The sequence below is a fragment of the Macrosteles quadrilineatus genome, unplaced genomic scaffold (genome assembly GCF_028750875.1).
Source record: "Macrosteles quadrilineatus isolate MER2022 unplaced genomic scaffold, UCM_ALF_1.0 Scaffold_3__2_contigs__length_128488019, whole genome shotgun sequence".
Lineage (NCBI taxonomy): Eukaryota > Metazoa > Arthropoda > Insecta > Hemiptera > Cicadellidae > Macrosteles > Macrosteles quadrilineatus.
In genome coordinates, this window is record NW_026542596.1 from 52,175,965 (window position 1) to 52,196,357 (window position 20,393).

General features: G+C 36.1%; 1 protein-coding gene across 2 annotated transcripts in view; it reads right to left on the reverse strand.

Moving 5' to 3' along the window:
- LOC128990264 (uncharacterized) overlaps positions 1-20,393 on the reverse strand; it is a 201,545-nt gene that overhangs the window by 38,868 nt on the left and 142,284 nt on the right. For both annotated transcript variants that reach the window (XM_054412578.1, XM_054412579.1), the window contains exon 6: positions 4,214-4,255. The gene's annotated coding sequence lies outside the window, so the exon portion shown is untranslated. The remainder of the gene's footprint in view (positions 1-4,213; positions 4,256-20,393) is intronic.

The following is a 20,393-nucleotide window of genomic DNA, read 5'->3' on the forward strand; positions in this document are numbered from 1 at the left end:
TTCATCATAATCAATTATCATCATTATTATAAGATCATTATCCGTGATTTTATGGACTTATAACGAAAAATGGTACGGTATAAACACAAAATTTATTTATAATATTTCATGGACAATTCTAAAGAATACTGCAAGAAATTAAATATTGTTATAAGACTACCTCGAATGGAAATTTCAGCACCTCGCAAAGCTATTACGACCAGGTTATAGGAGCTCGATTAAAAAATGTTTACCTATTTTCCAGGTAGGTTATCTACCTCAAACAACGCGTGTGTATCCATAATAGGAACTTGTCCAGAGGAGGGGGATGTTATTAGATTAGCTGTCGTGGGGAGTATTGTTGACAGGGGTTAAAAATGTAGGGAGAACGCCCCTATGGGTTCCTTCCAGGCCGCTCTCCAAGTGAGCCTAGCAATCTAGCGATTGTGAGATGGTGGTGCTTGGGGGGGGGGGGGGTCATCAAAGTCTGTAGCCTGTAGAAAATCTGTTCTGGCAGTATTATTTGTTTTAGTAAATATATATTCAAATTTCAAAGAACTAAATTAATTGTTTGAATCCCACAGAACCAAAAGAGCGTTCTGTAAAACGTCATATAGGACCGAAGAAGTCGGATTTGGCGGCATCGAATTTAATTTGCATTCGGCACTAAGAGATTTGGTACCTACTAAAAAGCCTTCACATGTGGTGTTATCATTGGCAATACTTCTAAACGTAGTTACGGAATTAAAGTTATAGTTACTAAGAAATGTTTATATTTAATGTCTACATTATTATATTTCATAGAACAACAATTGTAATTTGAATATGGTTATTTTAAAAGAAATATATTGAATTAATTTATCACTTGAACTATCGAATCAGGGATTGTTTGCATAAATCGTTGAAACCTCTTAGCTAAACAATAATTTGACAGAAACTAAAATACCAAATTCAGTATATATATATTTTATATGGAAAGCATGCCCAGGGAACTACATTTATTTTAAAGTAGTATAAAATACCCGAGTAAATAACAACTTCCAAATTAAAACCAAGTCTGATTTAATATTCTATCAACGTCTTTCATAACCAATGTATTTAGTTTGAGCAGGAAACGTCAGCAAGCTAGTATCAACTGACAACTATCACATGTTTATTGTATGATGTAGTCCGACATGTTGGAACCTGGATGGCTGATACACTAGTCTGTTGTTCACATGTACATGAAGTGTACATGACGTGTACACCGGTTGTTATCTCTGTACAACAACAACAACACAACAATGTACCGGTAACTTAGCTACCGTCCTTCTCACTGTTCAGTTTGTAACTGTCACTGTATCCTAACATTGTTTAGATACTGTTTATTGTTGTGTAAAATGTTTCAAAAGATTGGTTGAACGATGAGGACTAGTGTATTTGATTTTTAAATGCATTATGCAGTTCTTACTTTTATATCAGAATATGAATTAACAAATAGTGTAACATTGTATGTGACGTTATAATTGTAATCTTTATATCTGGTACAACTGAAAATATAAAATAAATGTAATCATAAAACATCTAAATTGTATTGTAAAAATATTAATATTCATCTTATTATCTTTAACAAATTTCGTTAAAAATTCCACGGCGGATTAACATGAAAAAATCCAATAAATCTCTTACAGTAATCAATCACGCTTGCCTGATGATAAACCTTGTAAAACATTTATCATCAGTCCTGTCGCCCCACGGGAGGGGGTTTAATATGTGCTGAAACATTGAAATTGAAGTATTTTCCACCTGGTGGCAAATCAAAGCCCAACCTAACTTATTCCATGTCGGTTTATCAGTGTATGGTACACCAAAAAAGTGACAGTTCAGGGTACTTGATAATGTGTACTCATCGACAGTATTGGACAATTGATGGCGACCTTCTTTGATTTATTTGTATATTTGAATCGCGACATAGTGAGAATAAATATAATTTGCAAATGTAATAAACAAGTTAGTATCGTAATGGACTTCACTATGTTATATTAAACCATGCGCACGTGAAACAGAACACAATAGAAATTACTCACCAAGTTGATTCAAGGGACTATTATTTATTTGCCTTACATAATCGGGTTGTAAATTAAAATCCTATAACAACAATTCAGAAATGTAGGTAAACAAGTTATATATAGGATAAGGGGTTCAACCATTTATCACTACATATAATAATAACTAATTTAATTTAATAACTAAATAACTCGGCGAATAATCTATGTCGGTGAATAATAATCGGATCATCCTCATTATTATTTAAATTATTATTTGCTTCAGATTTTTCGTTACGACACTACTATGGACTATGTTATGTTTTGTACTGTCTAAGTAGTATAAGTGAAGTTAAAGATCCATTTTAAAAACGACTTCCTGCCCCTTTTTGATTGTTCTAGTTCTATATAATCATAATTTCGTAGTCTCTAGTATTGGTAGATTTTGTAATCTCGGTTCCATTACTTTACATCCTCTTCACTGTATATCAAAAGTTTTCAATTGCATCCAGAATTATTTAGTTTGCATCTATAAATGCCAGTTTTGTATATTTCAGTTAGAAAACAACCTCAACCATCCTCTCCATCCAGATCCACCACATTTATGTCAATTTATTTAATGTGAGGGTAAAAATTAACACTTTTATTTTTAAAATAAATATTTTTGTCTGCTTTCTTATGCAACTCTCCCACACTTTGTTGCATCTTTTTACGGTTTTATACAAATCAAGTGTATATATATGACAAAACCACTAACTAGTTTAAAACAAATTATTGTTCAAACTTAGTAGCCAACCATATTTGGCAGATAAAGAGAAACCCGCCAGTCCAGTGTATTTACTCGAGAATTCAAGGGCCAACATTCAGATTGACTATTCTAATGAAGTGTAAAGCTTCGGAATATCAAATAGATCTTAAGAGGATTGGCTTTGCTGACTTACGATGCTTGACATTCAGAAAAGGATTTGCCCGAAAGAATTTAGATATGTTTACAATGTCTGCAATACTGTTTGTATAAGAAATGCATCTTCCAGAAGAAACTCTGTGTATTATTTTAAATGTTTCCAAAGATTTTTATATAGTAAAAAAATCATTTATGTGTGCATTATAGGATTTAGATTGAAGATCATATTTAGATAAAGTTATAATTGGGATTAAGGACTTATGAAGCACTGATCGAGTGTTTTCCATAAGCTAAACACTAAACAATCACCTTGTGATGTCTGTTGTAACTTTTGCGACACAGGGACACCTTCAAGCATCCTTTTACATTTATTTCGTAAATAATTTTTTATTAAGACAAATACGAATACGATGCATGAGAAGTTGGATCAAAACATCAAAAGGTAATTTTCAATACACGTCTAACACAGTTATTGACGATTCAGTAAACAAAATACATACCAATAATTATATCTAAATACTTATTTTACACTTAGAAGCTGAACTGTTTTGCCATATTCTCCGAACTTAAGATTGTCTTGTACCATATAATCAACCCATATACTGCAGGTCAAAATATTTTACTCTCATTAATCCAATAGTTTTTTATAATGGAACATGATTCTTTGTCTCCTGTAATGTGTTATTCAAGTATATTTTTACACGAGTGCTATATATACTGTATTTCCCCTTGATAATATTTCAATATTTTATATAGTAATGTTGCTGCATCGTTACCAATCCACACAAAGCTTATGAAACTACATATTGTAGGATTAACTCGGCATAAAATGGTAAGGTACATTGCCAACATCACAGGGTTTAGCCGTTTGATCCGTTGATCCAATGATCCCCATACTATATGAGGACAAAGTGGTTCCATTTGTCCAAATTAAACCTATTATTGAACTAGACATCATTGGGAATTTAAATTAACACTTATAACGTAGATTAAATGGTTTCACAAACAAGTATTTACTCATTTTTAAACAATATTTGTTTGATGTTGTTATCAAATCCACGAGTTTAAACTAGTTGAAGTAATAAATAATATTTTAGATTTTTTATTTTAGATCAAAGAGAATTTTCCAAACGTTTCCTTTGTGATTGTTGGTGAGTTCTTTTTCACGTTAAAACAATAACCTTTAAAATCTATAGTTCAGTTGTAGTGTTTGTAGTTCAGTATTAGATTATTGGGCGACTAATTTAATAACCAAAAAATCATAAGCGGTCCAATCTCAGTACCAATAGGACTTTGCAGTACTTACATTGTTTTGTCGAAGTACTCAACGGTGATCACACCTCAATATCTGAAAAAACCAAGGATCATTAAAAGGCTATTTAGAAATACAGTAGTATCATTTAGTTGGTCACAAAGACAAAACACAACGTTTTAGGTATGACAAATAATTATGTTTAACAAATTTAAATTAAATTTCATAACATTGTTAATATTATTTCATACTGAGAATTATGATTTGGAATGTAACTTAATACTGATTGGATATAAAAACTTCTAAGACTTTTTGGAAATATAATAATTGTATACAATTAAATTTGTAACCAAATTGAAAAACAAAATAATTTAGTACAGTACTATTTGTATAAATAGTCAGAGATATAATACAGTGTTTAATAAAGGAGAATATAATGAAAAAGGTATACTGTGGACTGAAAGGTATACAACTCTTGGGAATGGAGAAATTCGAATCTAGAAAGAAAGAGGAAAGCGTTAGGTGTAATCAAGTCAGGAAATCACCAGAAAATCCCCAAAGACAAAGAAGGGATCGAGGAACAATCGGGAAGTGTCTTAACGTCCCCTTGGCCCCCGGGGGAGACTGGTGTGAGAAGAATAAGAAGTAAATACAACAAGTATTGGATGTTTATAAACATTGCAGTCCATACAATCCGTACCATCATTGACGATAAACCGTAATAGAGCACAGATAACGATGGCAGCTATATTAGGGCCTACTTTAAATATTTACTAACATACTATAAAAAACTTACTATAAAAATCTTTGTGTATGAACCTTCATATTACTTGTGTTAAAATATTGAAAAGATGGTTTGTTTTATGAAATTACTATGTTGTATTTTGAAATATAGTACCCTGTTATTATGCAATACCATTGGCTATGTATGATAATATATTAATTTCCCATCGTCATAGGATGTCCCAGCGTTTATAGGATTTTTTGGGTGTGTAAAACATCTCTATGTTAGTAGAACAATAAGGGTGTGTTAGAGCGCGGGGCTTCGGTCACAGAAGTTCCGGATTCAAATCCAGCCAATTGCCAATAGATTAGCATGACTAAGACGGTTTTAGGCTAGAACCTGGTGGTACCCGAAGAAAACGTATCACCATTTCATATCATGTGCGGTGTCTTTTCTTATAGTACGTGTTAATATGATTATGTATACAAGTAATATTGAATTCCCAATCGTCCTCATGTAACCGCTGTATTTACATCCTAGATGGTAAGTCTTGTATAGAGATCAGATGTTAATAGACTGAATTCAACTGAACACCTCAATAAAAATAAAAACCAATTTACGAATGGCAAGAATTTATTGATCACTAACCCATTAGGGACTTAACAAAAACAAAACACATCTATGGGTCAAACACATACAATGAAATACAATAAAAAATGCACACTAAATTAAATGGATTACAATTGTACCAATCCCATCAAACTTAGTGTTGCTCTTGTGATTTATTTTTATGGTGTAATGCCAATACCCATTATGGCACTTATGTACAATTGGTAATTGTTACTGGTTACAACCCTCAATAAAACCTAACAGAAATTATCTAAGGGGAAAATGTCATTGACTGGTGTCTTGCTCTTCATCCCTCAATGAATGAAGTCAAGGGTCTAGGCTCAAGGGGCCTCTTGGCTGGAACATCCCCAGTAATTGCAAAAGTCTCGCCTTCACAGCTGTACTGATTGCATTCGAGGACATGTTATATTGCTGTTGATTTGGAATAATGTGTTGGCTATGTACAAAGAAATATAAACTGTAGGAATATGGTGACAAAGTTAGTGTTTTAGTTTAGTTGTGTCTAAGTTTAAGGTCGACTCACACATATCAGTTCAGTCACCGTTCCGTCACAGATCAGTCATAGTTGCATCCGCAATTTCTTAGTCATTTGGTTTCAGTCACCGTGGTCTTTCGTCATTTCATTTACAGAAGGGTTACAGACATAAAAACATGTTAAAACAATATTCTATCAAATGTTTATTTTCTATCTTGTTAATTGTTACAATAAACACGATTATTTAAATTGAAAAAAAAAACATTTTCTAACCTCAAATACGTACGTCAGGCATCCGAACAATCTAAAAATATCGGTGAAAAAATCTGAAATTGACTGCCGGACGCCGGCAGAGCGACTGGACGGATCTGCGTCAGATGAGTGTAGATAGTGCAATAGGAAATCCGTTGAAGAGCCGTAACTGATACGTTTGAATCGACCTTTACCATTTGGCCAGGTATATATTTTTAAAAGTAGTTTGCTACTAATTCTTGAAATTGTTTACATATGATCTGGTAAATAATAATAATAATTATCAACGAATTTATTATATTAGTAGTTTTATTCGTCTAATTACTGTCTTATACGAACATAATCATTGAACGGTAAAAGTATATTGCATTATTACCTCTAAACTAAGTTTCCAGCCCTATTAAAATGGGCAACTTGCCCACGAGTCCCCTCGCTGATACAGTATTACAACTCCTAACGACAATCAAGACCAATGCACGGTGGTCTGCACCAGGTAAAGTGGAGAATACTCGTTTAGATGCTTCTGGTGTTCATCAAGAGTAATTTACTGGTGAAATGTTCCAAGTGAGGGTAAAAGTAATGAGGTGAGACCAGCTGATGGCAGTAGTGCCAACGTGATTTAGGAGGCTACAGAGTTAACACAGGTTGGCTACACTGTTTTATGTTATACAAATAAGAGAAAATGTGATCATGCCACATAAAACGCTCTATACACACATATTTTCTGATATATTACTTTTGTTGTATTTGGCATAAGTATTATTAAATTGCATTTTAGCGAATTTCCCATATAGGGAATAAGCTATTACCGTTTTACTCATGGTAAGACCTGGACCCGGGACCGATTTACATTTTCGTTTTGAGGTCCCTAGAGGCCAAAAACACCATCCGTTCAAATTCATATATATATATTTATTTATATATGTGTCTGTTAGAGAGATAACTCTAGCAAAAATGATCCGATTTTTGATAAAATTTGGTATGAACGTGTGAACCTACGTTTATTCGAACCAGATCGCGAACCAGCATGATCGGACTATGGGAACAGGGGTTTATTAGGGGGGTTGTAGGGGTGTGGGGGTTTAGGGGTTTTATGGGGTAAAAATTGGTTTTCCCCATTTTAGACCCTAAAAACATAACATTTTGGAATTTCTTTCCCAACCATTTTGTAGAGCTAAAAAATAAATAATTTATTATATTGAAGCATTGTTATTTGCCTAATGGTTTGGGAGAAAAAAAGTGTAAATTTAAAATTACCATGTTATTCTTATGGAGAAAATTGTAAACTGTTGTAGTTTCCTTGTTTATGAGCAAATTTTGATAACATTTGGAAAATGCATTAATTTCATACTAAACGATTAACATTTTACAAAAACACCTTTTTACCCTCCCTGTCACAGCAAACCTAGGTACTCGTTAAACTGATGCTATTTAAATAGGGAATAAATGTGATATTTTTAAGGAGACATTTTAGTGTAAATCCAATCAGGCTAATGGAAATTCGCTTAGTCTGCAGGTTTGCTGCAGCGGGGGTCTTTTAATTGATACGACAAGTAGTTTGATGTTAATCATTATCAATTTTATAACCATATCGTAGTGGTTAATTTTTGTTTTGCTGTAAAAGGTACTTTGTCATTATTATTATTCTTTGTCATGAGAGCCGAAGCCCCCTGACTACGTACCCGGTACCTGTCGTGAGACTTAACCCGGGCCCCATGATGTAGGCCGAAGCTTATGCATCAACCTTTAGCACATCATGGGCGGATGACTTAAGGTCATCAGGCTCGCCGGCTGCCGAAGCAGACCCTTCGGAAAGAGGGTTGCCCCTCAATCCTAACCAGGGATTCCGGCTGCTTGTTTAAGCGTCACTCCACCTGGGTTCCACTAGGTCGGAACCTAGAGGTCCATAATGGAGCGCCCCGACGCATTTAGTGCAAGCAACACTCGGGACCTATCTAATCCCTGACAGGCAAGCCCGCCATCAAAAGGTACAAAAGGTACTTGTAAAAGGTACTATACAAACGAGGGTACTCGTACGAATTTTGATTATATGTATAACAATTCCGCATACAGTACACAGAGGACAAAATGTAAAAACACGCCAAAAATAAAATAATAAAATAGGGAAATGCAGTATGATTTTTCAGCTACCCACATTTATACAATAGTCATTAAATAACATTTCCCGAGAGCTAAGAGGAAAACTCAACTTAGATATTCAAGCGAGGAAGTATTACGGGAATAATTTACAACAGCGCGATGATTTTGTTCCACTCAAGCGACCGCGAATATAGCTTTAATCATTTTATTTCCCTCTCAACATCCGTTAAATTCACACATTTTTCATTTTGCAATGCAATAATGAGTAAGAAGGTAATAGTTTTAACAAGCTAAAACAGCCTGTAAATTACTTCGTTATGGATCCGTGCAGGGAATGTTTTTCAAGCATATTAGATTGTTGTGAAGGTGGACTTTACGAAAATAAATTAATAAGCAGTAGTTGACAACTTATGTAGTATTTGAAAGTTCAATTTTTTTTTATAAAAATGTACTAATAAGTTCTTAAGTTTAAAGTGTAAGATTACTAAACGGCTTACAAATGTTTAGCTATATAAATAACTAGCATTTATTGTATGTATCATTTAGTGTAAGCCAAAGTAATAATCTGATAATTAAAGGCCGTTCTAATGAAAAGAGACAATTTCAAAGGGACTAAATTATAAACAAAAACGTTTTAATCCACGTTACCACGTGTGTATCGTAATGGAGGGGACCTGGGATTAGCTGACTGGTGAAAAAGTTTAGCATGGGGAGAGACAGCGTGTGTACGTCTGTAGCAGAGTCGACGACAGACTCGTTCAAACTCATTCTGTCAGTTATTGTGAGTATAATAGCTGTTTAGAATACTAGAGAACATTACTAAAACAGTATTAATTAAAAATTTTAGTAGAAGCGAACCTGCGGAATTCAGTAATAAAACAATTTAGTGAGAAATTTAATTTGGACTACCCCTAGATCGAATTATAAAAAACCACTTACGAAAGATGCCTTGCAACAACAGCCATTTATTGTACAATCATTTATTTAATGTTTTGCTGTGGTCATAAAAGCTAATTTGGATTTCCACCTTGTAATTCCACTAGTAACAAATAGGAGAGTGTGTGTCTGTAAAATCCCATATAAGTTTACACGTACGAGTATTTCATGATATTAGTTTGGGAAACGTAAGTCTTTCTTGTGAAACTGCAGGTAAATTGTAAAACACTATTAGATATGTCAATTCCAAAATCTAGAAGAATAAAATTTCATAAAACCATTGCAGTAAAGTATACACTCACGTATGAACAATGTTTAGAAGAAAACTCAATAGGAAAACATACCAAATAAGATAAGAATTCCGTTTCGTACAAACAGAAAATTGAGTAGAATCCCGGAGGATGGTGTCCAGGAGCCAATATCGAAGTCAGCTGGGACTGAGTGTGTGTGTGTGCGTGTGTTAGGGGAGGGGGAGGGGGTGGACAGAGGTAATTGTCACTCTGGGTCGTCTAGGGAGTCGTCTAAGCTTAGGGGTTGAACTAGGGACGAGTGAAAGAGGTGGTGGACTTTCTACGTTTCATTATATTTCCATCTCTATTATTTACCTGTACTTTACGTAATTCTTTTTCTAACGAGTCTTCAACAGTTAAAGCTAGTCGAATGCTGAGGCAAGAAATTATCAGGGACCTTTTCCAACACGATAAAAGAAAATTCACAACGTTTCGGGATTTGGAATCTTTTCACATACTCAGTTAAGGGAGTTAAAAACATAACATAGCATATACAAACCCAGCCAAAAAAATCATAAAAAAACCACAAAAAGAACTCTATACAAATAAAACCTATTCACAGTGGCAAAAAAACAAAAGTCGTAGAAAAAACAAAAAACAATAATCAATTATAATAATTCAATCAATATCATTTTTCAAACTAATAAACAAAAATGTAAACCTTTAAATTTCGACTACTCAAACTCAGCGTGCACGAGATAATCAAAACGTCACGTAGAGAAGTGTGATTTCATTTTGAGGACTCGCCAGCGAGGATTGGGCTTAGTTTACCAGAGGATAACAGCTGGCGACAACTACGTGGTTTGCGAGAAATGATTTATGAGACGAGAGGACTTAGACTGTGGCTACATTACAAACCCATCTCTAACAAGCTGAGAGTAAACTGGGGCAAATCTAAAACTTTATAAGTAGTCAACAAAGAGATAATTTAAAATTATTAGATATTCGCAAATTGGTTTTTATTAGTTTTAACAAAATACAGTATAAAATGTATACAGAATATTACTAAAAATACGTTCGATAATTTTAACTGGTCGTAAAAAATGTAACTTAGAGTTCTATTGGAAAATGATAGTGAATCGAAAAATATATGGATACAAAACGGGGGGTTTAACTTAACAACTTGAAGCAGATTGGAAATTTATGGATACAGGGAGTAACATGAGTCAAACATTTTAGTTTTTTTTCGGACTAGAAGTGTAATCGTTAATCAATGCTTTGCCTATTACAAGACGGTTCGAGTGACGAAAGGTTTTCTAGTATATGTAGTACGAGTAATATAATTTTGTAATGAGTATGATTGATTGTTTTGAAACCTTTTGGCTTCTTTTTTGGGACTCAAGTTAAATATTATATTTTATACACACAGTCTCCGATTGCACCTTATGACAACCAGTGTGACTGCTTGAAACTGTTATTGTGACATCTATCGTGTATATTTCCCGTATTGTAATGTTTACAATAAAAGTAAATACATTGAATATTACTGGTGGACGTATTTCTTATTAAATTACTATAATATATCTGTAATCCACGCCTTCTCTCATATAGCTGGGTCTGGACAGTGTAGTGTATTCAAATCTGCACTACAGCAAGCGAAAGTCCTTTCACGAAGATAAGAATCCTTCAGTGCAATCTTGAGCGATCCAGGTCGGCTGACGCACTTCTATGTCAGCTTGCCCTAGAACACGATGTCGACGCGCTCTTAGTCAGCGAACAGTACCAGTACCGTGATAGGGACCCATCTTTTTGGTTCCCTGATAGTCTTGGTACTGCTGCATTCTGGGCGCGTAATGCAGCGAAAGTACAAATACGGGGTCACGCGAAGGGCCGAGGTTTCGTTTGGGTTCGGTGCCGGGATGTCACTTACTTTAGTGTCTACCTCACTCCCAACGAGGCCATCCGTGAATTTCGTGAGAAGATAGACCGCCTGGAAGAGAGCGTGCGCAATACCACAGGACACGTCGTCGTGGGTGGGGATTTTAATGCTAGGGCTGTCGAGTGGGGAATGGCCCTCACCAATTCCCGGGGCAAGTACATTCTGGACTTTGCTGCCAGAGCCGGACTCGTTGTCGTCAACGAGGGAAACACGCCAACTTTCCGGCGCCCTGGGATGCGGGGAACGATCCCAGACATAACCCTTGCATCTGAGTCCCTTTTGCCAAGGATCAGAGCCTGGAGAGTTCTGGAGGATTACACGGGCAGTGACCACCAGTACATTATTTTTGATGTCCTGGATGGTCATCAGAGACAAGTAGCCGCGTTTCGTCAAGTGCCCGTTCGATGGAATATTAAAAAATTGGACGTGGCAAAATTCAATGAAGCCATCTTACGAGGAACACCGGTGGTTCCCCCCGCAACTAGTGTGGCTCATGCAGAGGTGTTAGTTACATCCATGATGGGACTAATCGTCTCCGCTTGCGATGAGTCTATGCCTCGCGGAAGATCCCGGTGCAATAAGCGACCTGTGTACTGGTGGACTGCCGAGATTGCGGAATTGCGTCGGTCAGCATTGAGAGCCAGAAGACTTGCTACCAGGGCCAGAGAACCTGTAGACAGACGTCGTAAGTCGGATGCTCACAGAGTGGCTAGGAGGTCTCTTCGTCGAGCCATCAACCGGAGTAAACGTAGTTGCTGGGAGACATTAAGGGACGATATCGATTCCAATCCGTGGGGCTTGGGTTACAAACTGGTAACCAAGAAACTTGGCACCCGCTCTCCACCTTCCGTCATGGATGGGGCCACTATGGAGAGGATAGTCGAGTCCCTTTTCCCGGCTCACACGTTGCGCCCACTGCGGGATTTCGGAAGGGTGGATGACGTACCACTTTTCAGTCTTGGAGAGGTGGAGGCGGCCGTCCTATCCCTGAAGAACAATAAGGCTCCTGGACCCGATGGGGTACCCGGCGAAGTTCTCAAAAAGGTTTTGACTATTAACCCCTTGATCCTTTTACGCATGTACAATGCCTGCCTAGTCGAAGGAGTTTTCCCTTCGTGCTGGAAAACAGCTAGGCTTGTGCTTGTTGGGAAGGGGAAGGGAGATCCAGACCTGCCATCCTCTTACAGACCTCTGTGTATGTTGGATACGGCTGGAAAAGTCCTCGAGAAGTTGATACGTTCCCGACTGAATTCAGCCGTGGTCGCTGCGGGGGACCTGTCCCCTCGGCAGTATGGATTCAGGATGGGGCGATCTACGGTTGACGCTGTTGAAGAGGTGAAGCAAGCCGTGATGAGAGCTGAGGATTTTAACCACTACTCTCGAAGGGTTGTGCTGCTCGTCACTCTCGATGTGCGAAACGCATTTAATTCGGCGAGGTGGTGCGATATGCTGGATGCTCTGGAGAACACCTTTCACGTCCCGGCATACCTCATGCGTATCATAGAGGATTATCTCCGGTTCCGCCTCCTCTTGTATGACACTACAGAGGGCCCAAGGACGATGAGTGTCACTTCCGGTGCTGCCCAAGGTTCCATACTAGGCCCGGACCTCTGGAATGTCGCGTATGACAGCCTCCTGAGGTCTGAAATGCCTGAGGAAACTGTTTTGGTTGGGTACGCGGACGACGTTGCAGTTTTGATAGCTGCACGTAGCGTTGAGCTGGCTCAGCTAAAGCTGAACCGAGTTATGCGTACTATAAACGCATGGATGACAGACCACGGTCTCTCGCTTGCTTTGAGCAAAACTGAGATCGTGATATTAACAAAAAAACGGATTGACACCATCGTGCCGTTGAGGGTAGGGGCCGTTGAAGTCCAGACCGTTCGTTCTGCCAAGTACCTTGGGATTATGGTGGACAGCAAGCTTAGCTGGCGGGATCAGATTTTCCGTACGGCGGACAAGGCCGCTAGGGTGGTCTCCTCTCTTAGCCGGTTGATGGCCAATGTCGGAGGGCCTCGGTCCAGCCGTAGAAGGCTGTTAATGTCTTCTGTCCAGTCCGTACTCTTGTACGGTGCTGAGGTGTGGGCAGACGCTCTAAATAAGGAGGTATATAGGATGCGGCTTGCCCGAGTGCAGCGTCAGGCAGCACTAAGAGTTGCATCCGCCTACCGAACAGTGTCCGAACCCGCCGTCCTGGTGGTTGCTGGAGTCATCCCCGTCAAACTTTTGGCGGCGGAGAGAAAAGCAATTTATCAGCGCCGTGGGGAGGACCAGGCACGAACAGAGGAACGCACCCGCACCTACCAGCTGTGGCAAGAGAGCTGGGAACAGGAGACTCGGGGACGCTGGACCAGGCGACTGATAAAGCAAGTCCAACCTTGGGTTAATCGGCGGTGCGGAGAGGTGGACTTCTACCTCACCCAATTTCTGACGGGTCACGGCTTTTTCCGGTCGTACCTGTTCAGGATGGGCAAAGCCGTGTCACCCGATTGCATATACTGCCCAGGCATTCCCGATGACGTGGAACATACATTTTTCCACTGCCAGCGTTGGGAAAGGCCCCGCCTGGAGGCTCAACAGTTAGTAGGACTGCTGTCGGTGGACACGGTCATACCGATGATGACGGAGGGTGAGGACAATTGGACCTGTGTGTCACATTACATCCAGGGTATTCTCCGCGCCAAGAAGCTCGACCTTGACCGGGATGCGGTGTAGGTCTTAAAGTATCCAAATGCCATAAACGGTGAGAGCCCTGAGGGCTTAGGTAACATGTTGGCCTGACTTGAAGTAATGTGACAAACAATTCCAGGTCTGTGTCCAACAGAGTAGAGGGGGTTTTTTAGTGAGTAGTCTGCGATAGATTCAGGAGTCTCACTCTACAGGCTGGCTACCTGTGTGCGTAAAAGCATTTTCCCTCCTCTCCCTTAAAAAAAAAAAAAAAAAAAAAATCCACGCCTTCTCTATATCACAGAGATTTCTTGGTTGGACTTAATTGGTACGCTTCGTTATTCTTATAGTAAAAAAATGTGCAACTTTTTTGTTATGTACAGTTTAAATTTACAACTGGAAAATATAAACGCCCGTTTTAATTTACTAGTGCTTTATCAGATGTACATTTTAAACAGAAATACAATAACTTATAAAGTAAGGGATTTGTAATACTGCACAGGTCTCGATAAAAATTTGTTAACATTAAAAGATTAACCCAAATATTATAACTGATACTATAAAACATTCATTTACCAATTAGTTAATTGAAATCTATATTAATTATGACAATATTCTGATGAAAATGGATAGGACAAATACATACAACATTGTTAAATTCCTTCCTTAAATACAAGTTTACTTGATGATGTACCTCGATTTCCCTTCTAACATTTTCTTTACATGTGGGGTGTGATTTTAATTTAAGTTTGCCTTAGTAATTTACCGTGATGTATTAATTCCCTGTTCCCGCCACCTTATGAAACTTTCGTAATCCCCCTCCCCCCTACCATCAGCCCCTTCATCGCTCGATGAGTTATGGCGGGAGATTCAGTCAGAGGCTGTACAGCTTGCCGCCATTAATGAAATTCTCCCATATTTCGCCGAATATTCAAATTCACTCTATTTTGTGGTGGAACAGAAATAATATCGGGATTATCCGCGACTTGTGGGATGAGCTTTAGAATGCTGAATGGACAGTTCTGTTGAACAGGTAAGGGACTCAGTATTGTGTGTATTATTGTGGAAAGATTTGTATCAGTAAAGTCATCTTGGATACCGTAGCTAGAAGAAAAAATAACAATTAAACAAACCGTAAAACAACTTCGTAATGTGTATGATAAAGTATATTAGTAATTGTTGCAAGTACAAAGTAAATGAAGTGTGATGATACGTATAAGAGGTTCCAAGTCTAAATTGCTTTTGAGAATGTAATATACAGGGTGATCGGTAGTCAGTGTGACAACATGTTTTGTTGCAAGTACAAAGTAAATGAAGTGCAATGATGCGTGTAAGTAAGAGGTTCCAAGTCTAAAAATTAGCTTCCCAAAGGATTATTAAGGTTTTAAAAAAATAACCTTGTTTTTAAACTTAATGCAGCAATTAACTACCTATAAGCACATTAGAGTAGATTATGTCATTTTCGTGTTCTACATTACATTTTGACTAAGAATAATAGAGAATTACGGAGGATCAATAGTAAAGACTCCATTGTAAATAGATCCAAAGATACAAATTAGGATCTTTGATAACAATTTAAAAAAAAAACTTTGGTTTGTTGCATTTTTTTCTACAACCTGTGTACAAGAAGGTAGCAAAATAGCGCCATTTTATAAGCTTTTCAACCATTTGCTACAGTATTGAGCTTTAGGTCTTCGTATGTACGCTTTAGTGGTTTGAAGACCAAAAAAAATGTGTTTTTAACATTTTAAACATAGATAGTCGGCATGTATAAATCAAAACTTGTATTTTTATTTCTGCTTGAACAGTAAAAACAGTAAAAAGCTCACTGTTTACCAGTACACACTTAATTTACTTTGTACTTACACCAAACAATTTTTGTCACACTGAGTACCAATCACCTTGTATTACTCACTGTAAATACACTTAGGCTAAATAATTGTCCTAAGCAAGCCTCAGTGCTAAGGTATTTTTAAATTTTACCAATTATTGTACCTAATTTATTCGCAAACTCTTAGTAACTAAACAATAAAATTAACCACAGAAACAATAACTTTTAAAGTACGTAAATAAATTATGAAAATTATAAACATTATAAACCTAACTTATGATCGTAAAAAGGTTGAGCTCGATAAAATACATTTTTATAATAATCAAGTAAATATTTTGAAAAGGTTATAGTATATAAAGCTAATCCAATTGGTAAACCTATTTCAACAATGTAATTGCGTTAAGGGTCAAAAGTGAAATTCTAATGGTTGGGTTCCATTATTTATTCACAAGAGTAATTTAAAATAGATATTCGTTATAATGTAGTCGTAGTTTGCCCTTTTTCGGTTTTGTGGTTTTTTGGAGATAAACTAATGTATTACTTTGAATTAAAATTTCCACAAGAAAGTACAGAAAATGGTGTAAACACTGCAGAAATGTGTTTCCTCTAAAATTAAATAAAAAAGGATATTATTTTTACAGAATCCTTCCAAGTAACACTGCATGATATAAATCAACCCAGGAATCCAGCCACGAAGTCTGGAGAATTCCACTTTGCGCAGCCAAATGTTTGGTGGAGAAAACGCAATTATTCCTTCCTATAATTTAAAAGTGGCTTAATAAAAGCACATTTACGATTTTACAAGTTTTGACGTCTGTTTTAATGCCCTGTTATCGCCAAACGATTCCAAAGGGGGACTCCAGCAATGTGGGGTGTGGAATTAATGAGAATTTTCATCTCTCTTCCTAACAGAATTATTGTTGTGTTAAGGTCGGTTTTCATTTGGAATAATTACAATTGCAATTAGAATAAAAGAATATTAAACCATAACATTGAAAAATAAATACGTAAACTTTATTTACGTTGGAATTGAATCAAAATATAGTACATTTCCAACAAAAGTAAATTATAAAAATAGACATATACTTGCAGTATAGGGAAAAAGAACTGAACTTGTTAAATACACAAAGTAAAAATATTTAATAAAAATAATGCTTGACAAAATAAGAAGTTGGGCCTCAAACAAGTAGCTAAACACATACAACTTCCGTGTAATTTTGTCTACAAAAAACTTGGTTCAATATTTTGTTGAAAAAATCATGTACGACATTATCTATGATAATTTATTGACTCGTGCACTATTTATGCAAGTAAATACTTGAAATTCAAATAAACTTGTAAAGCAAAGACTTAATTTTAATCCTAAACCTTTATTTTTAAGCCGAATTAAATATTTTAATACCCCTATTCTGTCTGGTCCAATCATAAGGCTGATCGAACGTGGTAAGGGTTTAGTGGAAAACAGGATTACAATACTGTATAGTAATAAGGGAGGAACATCAGCAAATGACCGTGTCAAAGGCCTTTGTCAGCAAATAACACCACCACAGCTGAATATTTAGCATCGGTGGAGGTTGGTTTTGTTTGAGAGTAAAAATTCTTTCTTTGCACAGCAGAGAAAACGGTGTTTTACAATAGATCCGTTACGGGGTCGCAGTTCTTCGTTTTACATTTAGGGTGAAAATTAAATAATCACTAGGATTCAAGAACATTAGCTGTACTTTTCGCTTTAAAATTTGTTCGCAGGTTTTGCCAAAGAAAAGATTCGCGGTCAATTAAATTATTACAGTACCTAGTTGATAACAGTAAGATGATAACTGTTGATAGCGGTTGTGCGTGTTTACTAAGAATCAGAGAAGGGCCTTTGTAATCCATTTTCACTACAATTTGAACATCTTTATCAAAACATAGATAAATTGCTGTGTGAAAAGTATCAGACATAATATTATTTTATGACTAAAGAAACTGTCACAGCTAATCGTATATGGCAGCATCATCATTTTGACCAACATTTTCGATATTCGATCCTGTCAATCCGTACTTAAGTTAATTTGGCTAAAGTACACATATGTAAAAATTGTCCTATGTTTATCAAATAATATATTTCAACCACAGACATAATCTGCATAGTTACATTATCAGCTTCGTTGTGCTCTAGCAATCACAAACTAAATATTTACTACATTATTTAAACACAATGAATTTTTTTAATCGATTCATAATTCATTTCTACTGTTTAACTACAACTGGAGTGATTTATTTAAAATATTGTAGTTTTCAAATTTTAAATTCTATTTTTTAGTATGTAGAAAATCTAGAGTTGATCTCGAAAAAAGCAAGCTCTAACCTTTTTAAACTTTTTGACTAGCCTATATATTAGAAATTAAACAAAATCTTGCTGTTAGAACACCCTCAAAATAAAACAGAAAACAAAACTTTTTAACAAGTCTCAATAGAGACTTAAGTATTTACTTACATAATAAATACACTTTCTTGGGCGTAAGTAGAAAGAAGGTAAAATGTTGTGAACTGGATGTTAGATACTAACCATCAATTTCCTGTGGCAACTGCTCAGAATTTCCAGATAAGGATGCGGACAGCAAATGGGAAGCTGTTTGGTTAAGGGATACTTGATCATGAATTAACATCAAGTTGATGAATTACAATGTTATTAAAGCTCTGACATAGAGAGAGATTTTGTTAGAAGAGGAATTTTTCCTAATTCCTAAGAAGATTCCTTTTTTCTTTCCTAAGAGGATTCTATCTATTATACGACCCATAGACAAATAACGTGATACACGTTTGGTAACTTTGGTGGTAGCTAGTAACAGTTGTTTTTTTTTATGTAACGCTATTGAGACCTTGAATAAAAATAAATGTGTGTTGTTTTACAATGTAAAAATATATTGAGCTATAGCCTCAAAAAAGACTTTTTATGGAAGCAATGCTACTATAAGTTTTTGTTTATGTCATTAAACAATTAGCCCTCAATAATTAAATAGATTAGATTAATTATTCTTCATTAAGTTTAATAGCAAGACATTAATGAAATATAATTAAATTGAATTAAAAAGAAATTAAATAAGCAAGTCTGCTGTGCTTACTTCCGCACTGGAAATCTTGCTTTATTGTTGTATCAACTAAGTGTTACTTTTTTAATTATTTTCACCTTATAATATCTTCAGCTGAAGCTGATAAGGTGTTGGAGAGACCGTTGGAGGTTTTCATCTGGCGAAGCCGCTACAAATCATCTCAAGATCATCTCGCGAAGATTATATCCTCGCCCGAACTACTTCATCACCACTGACTTGAAAAATGGTGATCAAAATAGCCACTCAAAAAATGAAGAGGAAAACATCGAAAGAGGAATAACCATTTCGTATTCGTATGATCAATAAATTATTCTAGTTACAGATTTTTTGTAGATACCTTTGGACTGTAGATGTCCTATTTTCATGTTACAGCTGATAATTCGTTTATGATAAATGTTTAATTTTTACCGAATGTACTTCTGTATTAAATACTATCCTCACCCTTAGGTTTTGTTTCTGCATTGTAATAACTAATGAAATAGTACGATTTCCTTTCAGATTGGCATTATAAAAGTGGACGAATCCAACCGAAATCATTAATTTAGATCAGCACAACCTGTCTTCGCTGATACCAAATGTATTAATTTTTACTAGAGGACCCATGCTGCTCCGCAGCGTTAAAATAATTATTATATCCGAGAAATAATCAAATTTATAATTTTTTATTGAGTAATACGGTATCTTGAGCTTAACTGATTCAAACAATCAATAGCTCAATTTAAATCCTATAATTTACTGATTATTTTGTGTCTAAAACATATAGAAAAACAGGAACAATACTGGAGCTATTGATTTTTAACCATATTAAAACATTATGAAAAATAATTTTTCTATTGGTTATCCACCTTGCATTTGCTTGAAACTCGTCGGATTTGAATAACTTAAATGAAAGCCAGTATTTAACTGAAGGTTCTTAGACTAAAATATATGGGATTATAAATCTATAACTGGTAAAGGTACATCTTAATTTGAAGAAAGAAATATAAAATAAATCAAATTATGTGTTCTGGTCGTGTAATACTGTAGGTAAATATTTGTAGATGATTGATGGCAAATTTGTGCGTGCATACCTTCAATTCGAGACCTCAATCATGAAAATCGGTCGGGTATTAGAGCCAAACGAACTCGGCAAAGAAAAACCAAATTTAACTTCCATAAGAAATACATGGGGAGCAAATTTTCATTTGCGTATACACCGAGTGGGATTATAGATAAATATATGTCGATGCTTGATGGTAAATCTGTGCGTGCATACCTTCTATTTGAGACCTCAATCATGAAAATCGGTCGGGTAGAAGAGCCAAACGAACTCGGCAAAGAAAAACCAAATTAACTCCCATAAGAAATACATGGGGAGC